Source organism: Coenobita brevimanus, chromosome 70 (assembly GCF_032717465.1).
Source record: "Coenobita brevimanus isolate Jiangsu-jjx chromosome 70, ASM3271746v2, whole genome shotgun sequence".
NCBI classification, from domain to species: Eukaryota; Metazoa; Arthropoda; class Malacostraca; order Decapoda; family Coenobitidae; genus Coenobita; species Coenobita brevimanus.
In genome coordinates this window covers 48,031,229-48,052,734 of record NC_137023.1, presented here as the reverse complement: position 1 = coordinate 48,052,734, position 21,506 = coordinate 48,031,229, and the positions used below count along the sequence as shown (strand labels likewise).

Below are 21,506 nucleotides of genomic sequence, written 5' to 3'. Positions count from 1 at the left end.
AAAAATCCATCCAATCCCACGTCACCCCACAGAGGAGCATAGGAACCCGGGGCTAGGCAAGTTGGTCCTGATATTTAAGATGAAAATAAGTTAAAAATAAAGCTCATTATTATCCTTAGACCCCTAATGCATCACTCTCAGTTGAATAAAACCATCTGGTGTTAGTTGGAATAAAGACAGTTGCTCTCCCACTTACGAACAAGAGCTAAGAAGAATTGCTGTTGAGATTAAACACTTATCGGCTTGAGATTTCATTCGGCTGTGTGGTTGCCAGCCTGATAGTGCCAGGGATTGACTCCTGGCACTGCATCATCCTAGCTTATCATCAATCATTGTCGTTGTTGATTGGCCAGTAAAATCAGCACCTAGACTAAGTTAACTGGCCTTCTATATCCTAGTGGTGGAATGATCTAGTTATGGAGCCTAGCACTAACTATTCTATCATCAATCATTGTCATCGTCATCAATAGGCAAGTAAAATCAGTACCTAGACTAAATTAACTGGTCTTGTATACCCTAGTGGTGAAATGACCTAGTTATGCAGCCCAGCACTGCCACTGATCGTAATTAAAATCATCATTAGGCATTATCATCATCATTCCTGACTCCTCTTCCCACCCAACGATGGGGTCAGGAGTTCTCTATTAAAATATCGTAAGTAGAGGAGCAACTGTTATACTCTGTCCATCTCAACTTGGCTTAAAAGTGATCTGGAAAGGATGCAGACCCACAGCATTGCTAGCCTTGTCTTACTCTGCTTCTGGCCGATGAAATTAAGCTGCCAAGGACAAAACTCTCCGCCAAGTCAAGGTGGACCAACCAAAAATTTTCTAACTCACATTTCAGACGGGTGGTTGTAGCTGTAGTTGTAGTAGAAGGGACTGAGATGTAGAAGGGTTTTCAGGATCAACAGTGCTGGGAACCTCTATATCTATCAGAGGTATTTCCCGAGTTTTGAGGCCACTGAGTATTTTCAACATTCACCACACAATCTTGTATCGCCCTATGAGCAGCGAAGGAGCCCAGGGCTGGGCAAGTTGGTCCCGACATTCAAGATGAGAGTGACCAGCCACACTCATCCCCGAGTGGCATTACGTTAACGATAAACCCCAACCACCCTTGGGTATAAACATTGCATGATGAGAAAAATTGAGCCAGCACCATCAGGATCAACTCCAGCAGGCAGCACCACCAGGATCAACGCCAGCACGGCAGCACCACCAGGATCAACGCCAGCACGGCAGCACCACCAGGATCAACGCCAGCACGGCAGCACCACCAGGATCAACGCCAGCACGGCAGCACCACCAGGATCAACGCCAGCACGGCAGCACCACCAGGATCAACGCCAGCACGGCAGCACCACCAGGATCAACGCCAGCACGGCAGCACCACCAGGATCAACGCCAGCACGGCAGCACCACCAGGATCAACGCCAGCACGGCAGCACCACCAGGATCAACGCCAGCACGGCAGCACCACCAGGATCAACGCCAGCACGGCAGCACCACCAGGATCAACGCCAGCACGGCAGCACCACCAGGATCAACGCCAGCACGGCAGCACCAACACAGCAATCGCAGGAACAGCAGCCTGAGTAACACAGACGGACCCTGAAAATAAGGCAAGGTTTTAGGAGATAATCTCAAGTGTGTTCAAACTTAATCCTTTTGTCTGTGGAGGAGTTCAATATGGATCTTAATTAACCCCTAGTGTACTGGTGCTGGATGGGGGGAAAGGGCTGCCTGACTACATTTACACTTCTCAATGCCACACCTATCCTGCAAGAGGAGAATGATGGACTACAGAAGGGTAACTCAGCCTGCAGTCCACTGGGATAATGTTCTGCTGTGCCTGGGGTTGAACTACTACTAGTACACAAGACCTAAGATGAACAAATCCATTTAACATCATCTGTCTGGCTCAATTCCTTGGTTATAGTCCCTCAAGTACTTCCTTATTCCCAGCAGAACAAGAAATTCTGACGGCTCTGCATTATTTACCGAACTCTTCATGACTGGCTTTATTCCTGTGTTAATCTTTTGTTACAACTCAGCACTGAATAAGGACAGATGGCAGTTTAAACAGATAGATAGTGGGAAACTGGGTAGTAGATAGATTCCTTCACAATGATGGCCGTCTCCTAATATAAATGAAAGAGTCTGGTGGTAGCAAGTATATTATGACAAGAGCAGAAGGCCCCATACTACAAGTCCCTTTGGCAAAATTCAAAAAAGTCACAATAGGACGCTTACCTGAGAGTGGAGGCAGATGGTTGGTATTACCGTGATTGGGCAGCTGGTTGGTATCAATTTGGCAGCTGGTTGTGGCTTTCTTCTCCCCTTTCTCCGTCTCTGTTGGCAGTTTCCACAGCTGGGTCAATTGACACACCTGAAAAAATAGTACACATTAGTCCTTTCCTTCCAAACCTTGATTAACAAAAGTATCTGGTTAGCAGCAAGAACAATATAACCTGGGAACAGTAAGGTTTAATTACATGGCAGTAAGAATTTGCGGTCTGTAGTAATAATAATAATAATAATAATAATAATAAATAATAATAATAGTAATAATAACAGTAATAATAATAATAATTTCATTTTTAAAGGCTCCAACATGCTTGCATGAGTCGGCCTTGGTCACCTAATGGTGGCTAGCCCTCCATGCTGCACGATCTATTGCAGCCTCCCTGTTCAGTCCCTTAACCCTGAGGTCACACTTAACCCCTTAACCGTGGGGCGTCACTTTCGTGACGCTTGGGAGCAAGGGATCATACCGCGGGGCGTCGCTTTTGTGATTCTGTGTTATTTTGAATTCATCCGGGCTTCCAAGTGGGGGCTTGTATCATCTATCAGTACTGCCAATGTCCAACACTAGTCAGCACTCCTAATCTCATCTGTACTCCCATCCATTGTTGACAATTTAGCCATTTCTCCCCGTTCTTGACTCCCCTCCCTACCCCCCCTCCATTATCCTATCCTCTCGCCTGCACGGCCGTGCTACGCTAAGTAAATCTTCCCTGGAATTTTTCACTGATTTCATCCATTGAAATAAGCCCTGTGTCCTATTCTTATACCAAATAATATATACAAGAAAGAAATAAGGTAAGTGAGAGTGCCATACACCTGGAATTGGCTAATTATCACCTGACAACACCTTACGTGCACTCGTTCGCTAATTTTCGCTGTTTTTTTCCCCTTGAAATATGCCGTATAATCTATTTTCGTAATAAATATACATGTAAGGAGGGAAGGGAGAAGCCTAAGTGATATTTACATTCACCTGGAACTACCTAATTTATAATGTATTATCTAGATTTCCTGCCAATCATTTCAGTGCTAGACAAAGCTGTTTCAAGATCTAACATTGGTAGCTCTGAATATATATCTCCTAAGTAGGCCTCTAATCTATTTTCGTAATAAATATACATGTAAGGAGGGAAGGGAGAAGCCTAAGTGATATTTACATTCACCTGGAACTACCAAATTTATAATGTATTGTCTAGATTTCCTGCCAATCATTTCAGTGCTAGACTTAGCTGTTTCAAGAACTAATATTGGTAACTCTGAATAACCCCTAAGCAGGCCTCCACGCTGGCCCTCCGTTATCAGTTTACTCTCATCTTCCGAAGAGAGGGTACGTATGTTTCTTCTTGCTGACTTCAAGGCCTTTTTTCACCCCCATGCAAATGGCCCTGTGACCTTTACCCCCTACTAAACCTCGTGTGGAAAGAGGTAAAGGGCTGACAATTTATAAAAGAGTGACTACGATCTTTCTATTGTGTAAAACAGTGCAAGTGGAATTGTAAATAATGTGCAAACAGCAAGTGAAAGTAATGAATGTAAATATACGTGAACAATGGAAAATAGTTTTATAAGTTATTTCAAGTGACAGTGCACAACACAGTGTAAATAAAATAGAAATGTAAATAACGTAAATAAAATAGAGAACGTAAATAGAAATGTAAATGAGTAGTATTATAAGAATACGAGTATATACCCTAGGAGTAATGAAAGTGAAAGTTTCACTCTAGCATGTCTGAATGCTATGAGTTATGAGAGTGAAGATGAAAGTGACATTCACTCTCAATGCCAGTATACAGGACGAGAAAGTGAATGCTACGTATTTTACTGAAAGAAATTGAATCCCTACAGTGACAATAAACTAATACTACTGAAGGAAACTTATGGATAAAGACTGTAGATATATATAAGTGTTATATAGTAATAGAAATATAAAGTGTGAGGGGTTTTATGAATAATAAATGACAGAGTACCAAGAGCAAACTAGTGCCAGTGCGACGATCAGACGCACTCGTAATTTCCATTGCTTTGACAGTGTTTTTTTTTTTGAGTATGGATCCCAAACTACTTGAAAATTGTAGAATAGTGTTTATAGTGTTTGTATCTGGCTGTGGTAATCATATTACGGGTTGTCGGGAAGTGTAAAGTGGAGACTTCGTTACCCTACTTCAGAGGTCTCCACAAGTCCTACGGTAACCGATGAAGGCTCAACAATCATTCCAGGAGAAAGCTGAAGGTATGTGCCATAAGCATATGTAATTTTATTATTCTAGGACTAATAACTGATTTTTGGCAAATATTTTTTGAGAGTCTGTCGGAGCCCAAATAACCCCGCGGGACACGCAAGTCATTGGTAAACAAGCCCGCGGTGTAGGGGTTAATGACCTCGTCTCATGTCTTTCTCGGTCTACCCCTCATAACCCCACCCCCAATATTAACACTTCTCACCATCCTCACCCAATTATCATCCCCCATCCTCTCCACATGCCCAAACCATCTCAATTTACCTCTCCTCATCACAACACCAATACATTCCAGTCCCATCCTACCTCTCAACTCTTCCATCATAAACCCAGACCCCTCAGACCTTGCACACAGGGACGCACTACACATCCACCTAATCATTGTCATTTCTGTACGTCTAAGCCTGCAAATATCCTCCTCCTTTACTGCTCAGGTCTCACTACCATACAGCATGACACTCCTAACACATGCTGCATACAAAGACCTCTTAGCACGTAGGGAGAGTCCTCTCAATGTCATGAGAGGCAAGAGCTCCCTGAACTTCTTCCAACCACTTCTCACCCTAGCCACAGAACTAGCTCCAGCCCCACCTCCAGCACACAACATGTTTCCCAAATAACAAAACTCTTCCACACACTCAAGAGATTCACCAGCAAGATCAATCCTTTCACGCCTGACAATCTCCATCTGCTCTCCCCGACACACCGTACACATAAAATCAGCAGTATCTCACAGTATACCTCTGACAGCACTACATCTCTTGCACCCCCATTTATCACAAACACCGCACAAGTTGGAATTACTTCCCACGCCCTTGTGTCAAACTGCACATGGCCACTCTCCCTCGTCTTTGACAGGACCGCCACCAACCTTAGATATCATCAATTTGTTTTATCTGCAGTTACCCTTAAGCCCATGTGCCCCATACCATCCCTCCACTTCCTAAATCTTTCCTCCGCTTCCCTTTCGTTCTCTGCAATCAACAACAAATCATCGGCATGCAACATCTCCCACAGGAATCTGCTTTTGAAGTCATGAGAGAGGGCTTCAAGTACCATGATAAACAACATAGGACTCAAAACTGACCCCTGATGCACAGCAACATTCACGGAAAACTCATCATTCAAATCTCCATTCACTCTTACCTGGGTGCGTGCACCCACATACATAGTCATAACCACCCTAACCAGCCACTCCACCTAGTCAAGCCTTCTCATTGCCCACTTCACTACCTCTCTAGGGACTCTGTCAAAGGCCTTTTCCAAATCAACAAAAACAAAATACAGATCCCTTTTCTTACCAATATATTTTTCCTGAAGCTGTTAACAATGAATATGGCATCAGTGGTCCCCCTACCTGGCATAAACCCAAAATGCATCTCATCAACATTCACTCTCTCTCTAATCATACCTTCTAAGACTCTCTCCATTACCTTCATTATCTGATCTAAAAGCTTTATACCTCTATAATTTCCTCTTTCCAGGTCATCACCCTTCCCTTTATACACATTTACAATTACACTCTTCAGCCAATCATCTGGGACAACACCATCCATCCATCATCCAATCCTACATTACCCCATGAGGAGCGTAGGAGCCCGGGGCTAGGCAGTTGCTCAACATTTAAGATGAGAGTGACCAGCCTCACTTATCCCTGAGTGGCATTCACTCATAAATAATCATATTTGTCAGGTCAGTGACTAACCGCACCCCTATATCTCCTGAGGCCTTCAACATTTCGGCAGTCAACCCAGACACACCTGCTGCCTTACCCACCTTCATCCTGCCTATTGCCTCACTCACAGTAGCAGCATCAATCAAAGGCCAAGGGCCAAACACTGGATCTGCTGGCTCCAAACCTTCCCTGTCCCAGTCAAACTCCTCATTCAACAACCGGTTATAATGCTCTCTCCATGCATCTTTACTATCCCCACTGTTCACCACTACCCTTCCTTCATCTTTCTTCACACACTGCTCACCTATAATATCCCGATTATCCCTCTTCATCTGATCACTTAATCACCTTAAATATCATATTTTTCCTTTCCACACTATTTAGGTTATCAAACAAAAGTCTCGGTGACTCAGACTTCACCCTGTATACCTCTCTTCTAGCCCTATGCTTGACAGCCAAGTAGTCCTCCTTGCTATAATGATAATCATCATCATCATCCGGGCAAGGTGAGGAGTAGCAATGTCCAGACAGCCCAAATTTGCCCAATCCAATGGGCCACGCTTCCATTCGCTCACCATTCAAGCCCCCAGAATCCTGGCTCTGTATCATACGCCAAAAACATTGACCAAGTTCTGTAGCTTCACATAAACATATCCGAGAGTCAATAATAATAATAGTAATAATAATAATAATAATAAAAATGCAGTACCCCAGTCTGCAGTCCACATACAATATACGCTGGCTACAGTTTACATATTGAAGGGACAAAAAAAATGTCACCATATGCTGAATTAATCTGCCTTCCAATACAAAGAATTACAGAAATCTGCCTATATCACACTCCAGGGGTTGTTGCTGTTGATCAACCCTTGTCTGTCTAGATGAGCAGACCCATCAACTGCAGGGAAGCAACTGCCCTTCCCATGCACTGAGTCTGTATTCCCTTGCGGCTGACAGCGGGGAATAGTGTAAAAGTTTAGTTCCTGGATGGATGTCACATTTGGGTAATTCCACGAAGATGTCAACCTTTTGTGTCAAAATCAGAATTGCTTAAAATTATATAAATTATACATCATTTTAAAGCTTAATCATTGAATATTATGAATCTGAAGAGAAAGAGAGCCTAAACTGTCAACTTGGGGAGCTGCATAAAAAACTGTCACGTTATGTCGCCAAAGAAAAACCAGTGCTGAATATAGCAACTTTCATAACATCAATGACCAGCGTATGTTATTGTTTGGAATGCTGACACTGTGTTTTACTGAAAATGTGTCTATCTGAGTTGTGATTGACACTACAGTTGTCTACATATATTGTATGTTGTGGTCAGAATGTAGCATGACCTTTAAATGGAAGTATTTCAGGAGTAACGTGTCTCATGTTTTTTCCCCATTTTTCCCATACACAACTAACAAACTGGAGAATACCAACATAACTTTATATTATAAACAGGCATCCCAAGGCCTTAATAATGTAACGCTGGGATACTTTGAAATAAACCCTGGTAAGCCATAAGGTCTGTCACACACGTTACATGCCCACCATGAGGAACGTTACCAGAAAATGATGTAAAGTTTCTCACGCACACCTTTGAACAAAAAATCAAAGTACCTGCACTGAAGTCCAATGATAAAACCCCTGTTTGTAATTTTGTGTGTTATCTTTAAGTTTTTATTCTTTCCAAACAGTAAATTGATTTTGCCTGGTACCTGGTGAGTGTGCTTTACCATCATGTCTCCAATGACTCCAGCTGATTATTTGAATTCTGCTGGAATTCATTTTACACATGTATCATTGTGGACTGATGGGGCAGCAGCCCACTTCAAGAATAGGTATTCTATGGCAGCTCTAACCTCTTACAAAGCCATCCACAACTGAACTTCTAAATGGAACTTTCAAGAAAGTTATTATGGCAAGGGCCCTCACGATACGATTGGAGCTTTATTAAAACGGAATGTCTACAAGCGAGTTTTGCAAGGTCGCTGTACAGTAAGGTCTGCTGTAGAATTTTATGAGGAGGCTGAACAAATAACAGATAAAACTGAACTAATGTATGTGTCTACTGAACATATAAACACTGAGAAGTCAAGATATGTACAGATCTGGAAAAACTGTAAGGCAGCAAAATCCATTCTGCAGTGCAGGTCAGTAAAACCTCTTGGCCATTGTAAAGTAGCATTGTATCATTTGACTGCAGACCAATCACCTTTTAAGCAGTGCTAACTTCAGGAGACTGGCTATGACCCACAATCTGATTCCAGTACTAGCAGTGATAGGGAAGGTACACCATCTCTTGCAGAAATGTCAGAGTTATTCATGTCCCAGCCTGAGCCACAGAGTACTACTGATATTGAGGCAACACAAAAACCATCCCCAGGTAACTATGTACTAGTTCATTACACTACCAAGAAGCTGTCGAAGCATTATGTTGCAGTGGTAGAATCAGTTCCGGAGCCAGGCATGTTTGAAGTTAATTATTTAAGAAAGAGAGGCACTGACAAAATGGGTGATTGTCAGTTTCATTTTCCTGACAACCTGGACAGAGACGAGATCTCAGAGGATATGATTGTGCAGGTATTGCCAACTCCTCATTGTCAAGAATGACACGCACATTCAAAGGGGTGAACTTTCCTTCCTCAATTAATTAGTCTAAAAGGATGAATTTTCCATCTTCGATGAGCAAGTAGTTGATCTTTGTCTTGTTTATATCGCTGTTGTGATATACAGGTAAGCTTATCATGTAACTTTCACATCTCTTACTGGCTGTAGGGTTACCTACATGTTATAAGGTAATTTCTGTTCATCCATCCATCCATTGCCAGACGCCATGTATCCCAAACGGGGTGGCCAAGGGCTTAGAGTTAATTGTTTTACAGGGAGGGACACTAATCCTCCACCAACCCCACTTGACACGTAGGGAGAACGTTATGCCAACAGCATCTGGTGTTCCCAGATGGTCACCCACCCAAGTACTAACCAGACCCAACGTTGCTTAACTTCGCTGATCGGATGGGAAGCGGTGTACTCAACGTGGCATGGCCATTGGCATAATATTCAAAATTACATTGTTCTTTTCCGCTGCATCACCCCCAACCCTGCTTTGCAAGAATCATGTTTTGGTTAATTTATTGTGTTTCACATTAATACATGACTTACATTGTTTTGTGATACAATTATTGTAACCTTCACAAAAGATGATTTTGTAATTATATGAGAAATATAAATCGCACAAGTAACGTTTCTCACTTTTCCTGTTACGTGTCTCACGGTCACATTTTCCTTAACAGTAGCAAAATTCTTAGGGGAAATAGAATTTGCTGGCTATGATAATGATCCTCATACACTGACATATGACTGATATAAAGCACTTCTTGACCTAACCAGTAAAATCACAGAGTTATTGAAAATACTCACGCAAAGTAAAAGGTGGGGTAGCATTGCGGTAACGTTTCTCACGCCACTTTTAAAAATTTATATAAAATCAGAATAAAGGAAGGAATTTGAGTGTAAAGTGGAGGGACTGTAAGAAAATGTTCTGGAGAGATGTGAAAAGAGTAAGACACGGTGGAAGTGAAGTTAGCCCGGAGTGAATGATAAAAATGGTAGATTACTAGTGGAGAAGGGAGAAAAAGTGAGCAGAGGGAGAGAACACTTTAAGGAATTGTTGAACGTGGAGGATGGATTTATTCCCAAAGTTTGCCAGTGCCATTCAGTAATACCCTGTATATAACAGCAGCAGGCACAATACTCTGTTCTACTTTACTCACACCAGCTGATTATGACCTCTGTTTATTAGTAAATCATTAATTTTCAGTACCATTGTTTCCACTCCATCCTCTCACTTCTCGTATTTCTTTCTAGCCCTTTGAATACTCTCGGCATTCAAAGATAATTCATCAGTATGTAAAAGCTCCCAAGGTAGTAACTAACGGACAATGACATTAAGTGCCAGGATAACAGCATAGGATTCAACACAGAACTCTGATGCACCCCACTCACAGAATTCCTTGCTTCACCCTCCATCCTCTTTCATACACAGTTGCCTCTTCATACAGCAGCTGCATCAATAACCTGTCTTTCCACAGCCCATTTTTACTGTCAACCATGACACTGTATTAAATGCCTTCCCCAAATCCACAAATACAGCAGTACAGTATGTCCCCCCCCCTCCTCTGGCACCTGTCTTGTTCGTTAGTTCCTTCAGGGGGTGGGGGGTGGGGGGAATGTAGCAGCCGTGGCTCAGTGGGTTAAGAGTGTTCAGGTCTGATTGAAGGGTCAGAGGTTCGCATCCACCCAAGGGTCACTGGTAGACATCAGGAAGGGCATTTGGTCATAAAAAGCTATATGCTCCAAAACAAGGTCCCCTACCCAGGGGCAATGCCTTAGCCCTTATCGAAAAAAGGGGACATGAAGTACAGCTCAAAAAAAAAAAGGTAAACTCTCTGACTCCATCTTTCTTCTCCCTAACTCTTACCTTCCTTCTCCCTCACTCTACCTTTCTGCTATGTATCAAGCACTACATTCTGTCCTGTTTTCACTTCATACTTCCATCACAAAGTCACCTTATACCTAGGGGTTCCCTAGTCCAGCCAGACTACATCTCTGGCTTCTACTCTACTCCATACTGTACTCATTGCCATCTTCAGTAACTCACCCTAAGTTTATTTTGTCTACTTGTCTACCTCCCACGTTCGTATTTTTAGTTACAGGAGCTGATTTCCGGGGAGGGGCACTAACCCTTTGCCAACCCACTTGTTGCCACGTACGGAACAAGTATTGGTTGGTTATACAGTTACCACCCAGTGTTGTAAATGCTTTCCTGGTTTAGAGGAAATCAAGAGTGAGAGCAGTGGAAATGAGTAGAGGAGCATGAGGAGTCTCGTGGAGAGACAAACAAATGAGGAAGTGAAGGAGTGTTGTGATGTGGATGTGAAAGGAAGCGTTGAGGAGAAACACACTGAGGTGGTTTGGCCATGTGGAAAGGATGGAGTGAGAGACGAACAAGGAGAGTGTGTGAGTGAGGTGGAGGCCAAGGATGAGATGGAGGGATGGAGTGGAGAGGCTTATGAGAGAGAGGGGTGTGAGCTGGGAGCAAGGCAGTGAAATAGTGGGGGACAGGGCGATATGGAGGTGCTTTGTTTGTGGCCACCCCTTGTGGGATTAAGACGTCTGGCAATAGATAGATAGATAGATAGTCTACCCCCCCTTACTCTTTAAATTTCCACACCTCCCTCCACTACACAAAGCTTCTTGACTTCATGGCTTCTTTACTTCCTAAACTGGTTCCTAAGCTTGAGGTGTGAGTCTGGTAGTTAATCCTATGACACAAACTGCTCACCAAATGTATCCTTCCCATCCCTGACCAACTTGCTGTTCCTTCTGAGACAAAAAAATCATCTGACTTCAAGTTCCTATCTACTCTTAAGTTATCTACCAATTTTCTCCCTAAACACAGCACTACATGACACACTATCAAGGCTAGGGCTTACAAATTCTTGTAAGAGTGATGAAAGGTCAGTTTTATAAAAGACATGGAGCTGAGACACTTCTTGGAGCAGCCAACAACTGAGGTAAAAATTATATACGAAGTGAGGAAACTTGGTGATGTAAGTGTTAAAGAGTGTGTCTATTTATCTATTGCCAGACATCTTAATCCCATAAGGGGTGGCCACAAACAAATCGCCTCCATGTCGCCCTGTCCCCCACCATTTCACTGGCCTGCTCCCAGCCCACACACCCACCTCTCTCACATACCTCTCCACTCCATCCCTCCTTTTCATTTTTAGCCTCCCCCTCCCTCTCCACCTCACTCACATACACTCTCCTTGTCAGTCTCTCACTCTCCATCCTCTCCACATGGCCAAACCACCTCAATGTGTTTCTCCTAACGAGTGTGACATTAGACAGAAATAATTATATGGAGAGAATGGATGCAGATATGGTGGTGAAAAGAGTTTAGAGGTGAAAGGAGGCATGGTAGGACAAGAACCTATCATAATTATCTATCTACAGCCAGACACCATAATCGTGTAAAGGGTGGCCACAGACAAATCACCTCCATGTCACCCTGTCCCTTGCTATTTTGCTGCCTTTCCCCCAACTTACACCCCTCTCTCTCACAGAGCAAGAGGATGGATGGATATAGTAAATGATCATATATGAAGGCAAGGTATGGAAGCTGATAAGGCTAGGAAACTGAGGCAAATATGGTGACTTATATTACACAGGGGAAAATACATGATAAACAATTGCAAAGTAATATTACGTGCAAGAAAACCATCATCCCTCCCTCTTTTCCCATCCAAAGACAGGGTAAGGTAGGGTTTAGAATGCAGGAGAATAGAAAAATATGATAAAGTGAATAATGAGCACCTTAGTCAATAATATGGAGTATAAAACCACTCTGGTACTGCAAAGGAATGTCTTCATGCAGTGGTGCCAATAGACAAACATTCCTAACTTCCTAAACCCCACGAGGAGCATGGTGGACTGCAGGAGAAGGGCAACATCAGCCTGCAAACCCCCAGATTTAGTCTTGAACAAAATGCAACCACATTCAGGTACTTACTAGACAGTGGAGATAATTATCATGGTGACTGCCAGAGATCGGGCAGCGTGTAGAGCCGCCATTAGGTGACCAAGGCTGACGCAGGCAAGCATGTTGGAGCAGTTATGTACGATATGATACGATGACATGGCAGTTTCCACGGCTGAGTCAACTCTAACCTGAAAGTGAAAATTATATATTAACCTTTTCAGTCTCTGGTTAAGTTCATAACATTCTCTGAAGACAGCAAGATTTTGCATGGTTCTATCTATCCATCTATTGCCAGATGCCCTAATCCCATAAGGGGTGGCCACAAACAAATACAAGCATTTTCCTGAATATTTCCAAGAAAATTGACGGCATGAACTGGGAGGTTTGGGGTGAGTTGGCCTGGAATAACCCTGCAGCCTTCATGGGGTGGCACTGATGTAATGGTGGACTGCAGAAGAGGAACTTCCACCTGCAGCCCACTCGGTTCATGTTGCTCAATGAACCGGGGGCTGCAACTACTATTACTTATACTACAAACTTGGCATAAAATTGAAAAATCACCTTGAAACTGAGCTGAAATAATACGGTACAATGCCAGTCACAAAGAAGTGCCATGGAAAGGATTTTGAGTCACAACACTTTTTTCTATCAGAGCTGAATGAAATAAAGCTACAAGAGGCTGAAATCTAGGCCAGGTCAAGGTGAAAGAACTATCATAATTAAAACACGATGCATGTCAGTGCCTTACTTAAAGTCTGTGACCCCAATTCATGGTTTCTGTCTGTTAAATACACCTGGGGACTACAAACTGATTGCTGTGATTAGTGGCACTCACATAATTAGCTGGCTACACTCCCTGATTATACAAACATCCCTCAATTCCCTCCTTATCCCGTAAAAGGAAGCTGTAGTGGATCCAGTCCCTGGCTATACAAACATCCCTCAACTCCCTATCCCCTGAAAGAAGGATGGTGTACTGTGAGAAGAGCAATTTTGGTGTGAGCCACTGTGTTTACATCTGCTGAAGTACAATAACCACACACACACACACACATTTTAAATAATATGCAGATAATGCAGAATGATAACTAAACTCTTGCTCTCTCCACACTGCTCAGTATCCAGCAGCCTCCCTAATCAGTCTCTCACTTGTGAGGTCACCCTCTATGACCTTGTCCCAAGTCTTTCTCAGTCTGCCTCTTGCAACAGTACCAAAAACATTCACCTCAGCACACTGCATACACATGATTACAAATAAAATGCTTAGCCAACAAGGGTGATGCAAAGAGAAAGCTATACAGTACATGGTATCTATGCTATATCTTCACCTGGACTGGGCATTATAATAAAGTACGCTGGTACTAAGCACACACCCACTACCAACCTACCTTTCAGACTCCTGGTCATCCTCCTTTTGGGACTTTGGTGAAAGCTTTCCCACTGAACTTGACATCTCAAAGCCTTTCAATCGAGTCTGGTATAAATCTTTAATTTCCAAACTGCCCTCTTATGGTTTCTATCCTTCTATCTGTGCCTTCATCTCTAGCTTCCTTTCTGGTCATTCTATAGCCGCTGTTGTAGAAGGCCATCGTTCTCCTCCTAGATCTATCAACAGTGGTGTTCCTCAGGGCTCTGTCCTATCACCAACTTTCTTCCTTTTATTCATCAATGATCTTCTAAGCTGTACATCTAACCCTATCCACTCATACGCTGATGTCTCCACCCTTCACCTTTCCATTCGGTTCCTGCAACGCCCATCTCAACAGTTACCTCAACAAACAAGGGATGAGGCTATGGCACACCTAATGTCTGACTTGGCTCGTATCTCTGACTGGGGTAAAAATAATCTGGTTGTTTTTAATGCATCTAAGACTCAGTTCTTACACCTATCAACCCGACAAAATCTTCCACAGGTATACCCACTAATGTTTAATAATATTCAGCTTAATCCTGCATCATCCTTGAACATGCTTGGGGTTTCATTTACTCGGGACTTATCTTGGAAAGATCATATTACATCTCTTGTAAAATCTGCTTCCAAGAGATTGAGTGTGCTAAGCTGACTCTGCTCTTTCTTTACCCCTGCACAATTGTTGACTCTATACAGGGGTTTTATCTGCCCCTGAGTGGAGTACAACTCTCATGTGTGGGGAGGCTCCCCACATACAGCTTTTCTCAATAGGGTGGAGTCAAAGGCTTTTCGTCTCATTAACTCTCCTCCTCCTACTGACTCCCTTCAACCTCTGTCTCTTCGTTGCACTGTTGCATCTTTATCTCTTTTCTATCGCTGCTTTAATGGTCACTGCTCCTCTGAACTGTCTGCTTGCATTCCTCCACCCATACGACGGGCGCGTAGCACCCGTCTGGCAGCAAACTCTCATCCCTTTTCTGTCCAACTCTCTAATGCAAGAGTTAAGCGTTACTCCCAGTCTTTCATTTATGCAACAGGTCAGCTCTGGAACTGTCTTCCTCTGTCTGTATTTCCTGCTGCCTATGATCTCCAGTCTTTCAAACGCAGTGTGTCTAGGCATCTTAAAATGATCAGATCTTGAATTTGGCTCTCTATTGTATTTTGTTTTTCTCTTGGAGGGAACTGTTAGTGCAGGCTCATGGCCTTTGGTTCCTTCTTTCTCGCATTAAAAAAAAAAAAAAAAAAAAAAAAAAAATCACTCATTATTCAAGCTCCCGGAATCTTGGCTCTATTGGATACGCCAAAAGCATTAACTACGCTCTGTAGCTTCACATAAATGTATCCAACAGAGTCAATCTGGACATTATTGATGTTTTTATATACCTCTTGGTTGCTGTAGATCAACCCCAGTCTGTCTGGCCAAAGACCCATCAACCACAGGCATGCAATTATTTCCGAAGGGCTGTCCTGTGCAGTTATGGTGTATATACACATCAATCCACTCCCTTCAAAGGCACTGCACACACACCTCCATCATGGCACAATCTGAAATAAATAACTACGGCAGAAACACACAGAAACAGTACCAGTACATCATAAAACATTACCGCATGGGCCTGGCAATGCCAACTATGTTATAAAAACTCTAAATTTTGGTACATATGCAACACAGATAGTTAAATGTTGAATGCTGACTGCAAGAAGTGATTTGAAGTAAGGAAAAGCAAAGAATTAGCACCAACTCATAATATGGCACTGTAGGAGTAGAGGGAAAATAAAGGCCAGAAGAAACACAGAAATATCAAGAAGAGAGGTAGGACAGAAAAGCAGAAGAGGACAATAAGGAGAGAAAGACTGGAGACAAAAAGGCCCCTTTTAGTCGCCTCTTACGACAAGCAGGGATACTGGGGAAGTATTCTTTCCCCCCTCCCCAGGGGATGTGGGAAAAAAAAAAAAAAAAAACTTTCTGGGCATTTAAGGAAGAGGGCACGTTGCCTGTGGCAAATTTATGAAGCAGGACATGCAACTGCCAAATTCTGTGATGGTGTGGAGATTTCAAGATCAAGTGTTTCATCGATAACAAGAGTTTGGTGGACGCCCTTTACTCCTGCAGGAACACTGAAGACAGGAGATTGCGCAATGATATTGCTGCATTACAAGACATGTTGGAGCGAGGGGGGATTGATGAAGTGTCTTGGATGGACACATCACAACAACTGGCTGACTGTCTCACCAAGAAAGGTGCCTTGACCGAGCAGCTATGTGCAGCAGTCAGCTGGGACTAGAAGGATTATAGTACTTCAAGGGACACCAAATATTTGTATGTGGCTACAGACTGGGTCTTAACGGCACTTAAACAAAAGTCTATGTATTGGATACATAGTGTGTATTGGACCCCAATAATCCAATCAGCTTCGTCCTTGGAATCGTTCATCAAAGTAAGAAGAGAGAAAGAGAGTGTTAGTGCACATTGCTGTTAGAGTGTGTGTGTGCGCATACACACTTGTTACACTGCAAGTGGTGACGTCGTCAGAAGAGTCTTGCAGTATGCAGGAGGAGCCTGCTCAGTAGGAAGTGTGAGGCCGGTGAAAGCGGTTGTTTCACATTCCAACGCCTGGTATTGCGAATTTCGGATATAACGAACACCCAAATCGCGACTGAGCTTCCCCTGGATTTTGTGAACAAAGGTCACTAAATGAGGGGGAAGTTCGCAAATCAGCACACAGTGACAACAGCATCCCTTCCTGGGACAGTAAGTGTACTGCAACAGTACTACATTATACTGTATTCTTATTATAGATATTGTATTTATATGTACAACTTCATACAGTATTATATTTACATGTACAACTTCGTAAACCATTGAATTCTCCATGTAAAACTTCACTGAATTACTTTAGGTAGCATGTTGGACAGAACAACTCCACTTACATAGGGAACTGGTTTGGTAATCCCTCGGAAATACTGAACCTCGTATGTAGCGAACTTTCAGATATAGCAACCCACCCCTCCCCCAATTAATTTGTTATATCATGGGTTTACTCTAATGAAAAATGACAGTAATACCCACCTTGATTCCTCAACGACTTAAGGTAAATTACTACCGTTTATGACAGTCCAGTCATGGATGGCGGCTCACTTGGTGAACAGATGGACAAACCCAGAGTTGAGAGTCATCAGCAGTTGCAACCCTTCACACCTAAAAACCATCCACACCACATTACTCACTAACTCAAGGATGCTGTACTAGTCTATCAACTATCTATTGCCAGACACCATAATCCAGTAACAGGTGGCCATTTGACTTTGGGTTAGTTATATTACACAGAGGGACACTAACCCTCCACCAACTCACTTGATGGCACATAGAGAACATGTGTTGGTTGGTAGAGTTGTACTTGTAAAATTTCTGGAGTCAGAGTTGTAGTCAGGAAATATTATCACCGACTCCACAACCCTGCCTGACCATAGTGCTTTATAAAACTCAACACACCGTTTTGTTTTTACAGTCAACACATAATGTTTCCAATAAGGCACACCTGGTAGGGGCTGGATAATTTACCATGCCGTCCCTCTAAAATGAATAACTTGGAAGAGAATATAAGGTCATTTGTACATGGTATAATGCCTTCTAAATGGAGCTGAGAATTTTTAAAAGACTGACAGTAAAACAAATGGATGTAAAGCCCATTTTACTCGTTACTCTTCTGTTAAACCTTCCCATTTACCTGCCTCCTTTTATAGTTCTGGATATTTTACATCCTGTGCCAAAGATAACTATATTTATCTAAGCAGACGCCTTAATCCTGTAAGGGGTGTGCACTGACAAATCACCTAGATGTCGCCCTGCCCCTGCCATTTCACTGTCCTCTGCCCCAAAGAAAACTACACATGGATAATGATACCAATGACTGATAATTGCTACAGAACTGCAAAGCAATACTAACCTTCGTTCCACTATGGCTTAACTTGATGTGTAGTACCAACTGCAGATATGTGGTTTAGTCCAGTCATGGATGGCGGCTAACTTGGTGAAGACGTAGAAATGGCCAGAGTTGAGTCACCAGCAATGGCAAGCCTTCTACTCCTGAAAACCATCCACACCACATTACTCACTAACTCAAGGATACTGTACTTGTCTATCTACCTATATATCTATTGCCAGACACCATAATCTCGTAACAGGTGGTCGTTTGGCTGCAAGTTAGTTATTTTATATGGAGGGAAACTAACCCACCACCAACCCACCTGCTGACACATAGGGAACATGTATGAGTTGGTTATATAGTTACCACCCAATGTTGTAAATGGTTTCCTGGCATCTAGGAAACTTTTTGGCTTGTCAATCAATGTAAAGCCACCTGAAAAAGAAAACAAGATTAACAAAAAGTGACAGAAAAGATGGCAGAAATAGGAAAAGATGAGGACAGACACAGAAAAATGAGAGAAAATGTCGCAGTCAAGCTTACCTGGCAACACACGTTTATATACGGTACTGTGATCCCTTGGTTATCATGCATAACTGGTACAAGGCTTGGTGTGTGATAAAGAACTTGCACAATAACAAAAACACACTACCAATGGGATTTACCCTATAGTACTGGGCATCCCAAGTGCAATCCCAAATTTTCCCTTTGACAATAATACAGACCAACTAAATACATACATTATGATATGCTGTGTATCAGAAACACACACAGGAACGGTTAGATTAATAGGAAGTGAAGACACAATAAGGAACACACACCATAGAAAGACCTGAGATGGGCTTGAGATATGGGGTTCTCATACTAAGGGGTGGAGAAGTATCATTACTGGCAGTAGAATGGATTTGGAAGATGTGCAGACTGGCCTGGGAGGAAGGCAGAGTCCCGGAGGATTGGAAGTCAAGTATAATCATTCCCCTGTACAAAGGAAAAGGGGAAAAAGTGTATGGTAGGACACCTACTAACAGAGTTAGGGAAATAACAGAGGAATTAGCTGAAGAACAGGGAGGTTTTAGGAAGTGATGAGGTTGTGCAGATCAGATATATATTCTTAGGTCTTTAGTGAAGAAGTTTCTAGAGAACAGACAGAAGTTGTATGTGGCTTCACGGATTTGGAGAAAGCATGTGACAGGGTGGATAGACAAGGAATGTGGAAAGTATTAGGAATACATGGAATAAATGGGAAGTTGTTGAAAGCCATGAACAGTATGTATAAGGGTGCTAAGGCTGCAGTGTATGTGGATAGGGAACCGAGTGAATTGTTCTCTTTGAAGGTTGGATTGAAACAGGGACATGTCATGTCTCCATGGTTGTTCAATCTGTATATGGATGGGGTTATAAAAGAGATACAAGGTAGGACAGCAGATGTTGGAGCAGCCCTAATGACAGAGGGCAGTGTGTGGAAACTCCCTGTACTGTTGTTTGCAGATGATATTGTGTTGTTAAGTGAAGATGAAGGGGAGCTGCTAGGCTTGTTGGATGAGTTTGGAGGAGTGTGTAAGAAACGGAATCTAAAGGTGAATGTAGGGAAGAGTAAAGTTATGATCTTTGAGAGAAGTGAAGTCGGTGAATGGAGAGTGAGATTGGATGAGGAGGAAATGGAAAATGTGCGTGCATTTAAGTACCTGGGTAGTGTGATGAGTAAAGATGGAAGTTTGGAAGATGAAGTGCTTGAAAGGGTACAACAAGCAAGAAAGGTTGCAGGTTCTTTTAGGGCAGTGATTAAAAACAGGGAAGTGAGCATGGAGGTGAAAAAGTTACTGCATGACAGTACTGTGATAACAACTAACATATGGAAGTGAAGCTTGGACCTTGTTGGAAGGACACAAGTCAAGAGAGAGGGCAATGGAAATGAGTTATTTGAGAGAAGCATGTGGAGTCACATGGAGAGACAGACTGACAAATGAGGATGTGAAGGAGCGTTGTGGTGTAGATGGGCTAGGAAGCGTTACGAGAAGCAATATGAGGTGGTTTGGTCATGTGGAGAAAATGGAGTGACACTGATGAGGAGTGTGTGTGTGAGTGAGGTGGAGGGAGGGCAAGGCCAAGGATGAGATGGTGGGAAGGAGTGGAGAGGTACATGAGAATGGGGTGTGTAAGCTGGGAGCATGGCGTTGGACAGGGCAACATAGAGGCAATTTGTTTGTGGCCATCCCTTATGGGATTAAGGTGTCTGGCAATAGATAGATAGACAGAGCAGCAGTAGCTGGTAAATTATTTTTTTCAGTTTTACAATCCCTTATTATAGCACATATTCTCACATTCATGCATCTTTGGAGTTTATATGATATCATACAAATACTGTGTGTTCTTCATTACTGTCTGACAGTTAATGCAATTATTATATGCATTCTGTAACCAGGATTTGCAACACATTTCCTGTCACTATTGTATTTGTCACTATTATATATGATTTCTGTATTTTCAACGATGTTTTTATTACGTTTCCAGGTGTCAAAAACACAATAATTGTGTTATGATTTTATGGAACTTTATAATTAACATCTGCACTTCTGGCAAACTCTGAATATCATTTAAACTCCTGTCTGTCAACAAAAAATAATAATAATAATAAAATACAAAATAATAATAATCACAATAATACTTTCAGTATGAAATATTAAATTTTGCGCTTATCTACAGTTTCCAAGCATTTTCAGTGTTAGATATTGAAACTTAATTGACAGGTCAACTTGGGAAATATCAAGAAATAGGACCTCTTTTCCCACCCTAGGGCAGAGTGAGGAGTGGCAAGTCCAGACAGCCCAAATTTGCCCAATCCAATGGGTTATACTTCCATACGTTCATCATTCAAGCCCCCAGAATCCTGGCTCTATCGGATACGCTAAAAACATTCACCATGTTCTGTAGCTTCACACAAACGTATCCAATAGAGTCAATCCAGACGATACAACGCTAAAAGGGGTGCCAAATCCCTGATCATGACAAAAGCTGTTCAGATATAATTATGGAAGAAATGGGATTGCAGAATATAGAAGTAGTAAAGACAATCCGACTGGGGAAGAAAACTGAGGGAAAGGTTAGACGAGTTCTAGTAACAATAGGAAGCGAAAAGATGAAATGGGCAGTTATAGCCAAAGCAAAGACGCTGAAAAATAGCACTAAACCAGAAATAAACAATATAGGAGTGGCATTAGATATGACCAAAGAGGAAAGGGAAGAAAACAAGAAACTTAGAGATGAGCTGGCAGAAAAATGGAAAAACGGAGGAACATGGAAAATAAAGAAGGGGAAAACTGTTAGGTTAGAGGGTGAGGAGTGAAAGAAAAAGAGTACAAAAAAGGAGGATGAGAATGAGAATGTACTTATAAAACTTATAAACATACAAG

General features: G+C 42.4%; 1 non-coding gene across 1 annotated transcript; it reads right to left on the bottom strand.

The window, feature by feature from the left end:
• Nucleotides 1-9,149: 9,149 nt before the first annotated feature.
• Nucleotides 9,150-9,268, bottom strand: LOC145406516 (5S ribosomal RNA). Its single transcript, XR_013898541.1, has one exon. It is a non-coding gene; the product is annotated as a 5S ribosomal RNA (ribosomal RNA).
• Nucleotides 9,269-21,506: the final 12,238 nt, after the last annotated feature.